Here is a 662-nt window from a genome sequence, read left to right as displayed (position 1 = left end):
GAGCAATCTCACTCTGTCTTTTAAAGCCCTTTACTCTCTGACCCCAATCTACCTTTCCAGAATCACTATACCATGTCCCAAAAGTCTTAGTGCAGTTTCACGCCATCAGAGTTAAGACTTTTAGAACAACCTGTATTTTTCTCCCCTTCCTGCAATCTAAAGTCTAGTCAAACTGGTCCTCTTTTGGTTCTTTGCAGAGAGGACACTCCATCTTCCATCTCTGTGCCTTTGTATTACCTTTCCCCTATACCTGGAACTTAATCCCTCTTTCTCTCTACCTCAAAGAATCTTTTACTTCCTTCAATAATCTAATTTCTAGGCAACCCTTAATTGACCTCTCAGTCTGCTAGTAGGGCAGCTAGGTGGCACAGTGGATAGAGCACTGGGCCTGAAGTCAGGAAGACATGAGTTTAAATACAGCTTCAGATACTTCCTAACTGTGTGACCCTGGGCAAGTCATTTAACTCTGTTTGCCTCAGTTTCCTTACTTATAAAATGAACTGGAGAAGGAAATGGCAAACCACTCCTGTATCATTGCCAAGAAAATCTCTAATGGGGTAACAAAGAGTTGGACATGATTGAATGACAACCTTTCTTTTCTTTCCTTCTTTCCTTCTTTCTTTCTTTCTTTCTTTCTTTCTTTCTTTCTTTCTTTCTTTCTT

Source organism: Petaurus breviceps, unplaced genomic scaffold (genome assembly GCF_028583685.1).
Source record: "Petaurus breviceps papuanus isolate PSGF00001 unplaced genomic scaffold, PetGlider_PUasm1.0 90702, whole genome shotgun sequence".
In the NCBI taxonomy this organism is placed as follows: domain Eukaryota; kingdom Metazoa; phylum Chordata; class Mammalia; order Diprotodontia; family Petauridae; genus Petaurus; species Petaurus breviceps.
Note: the sequence above shows the minus strand (reverse complement) of the source record.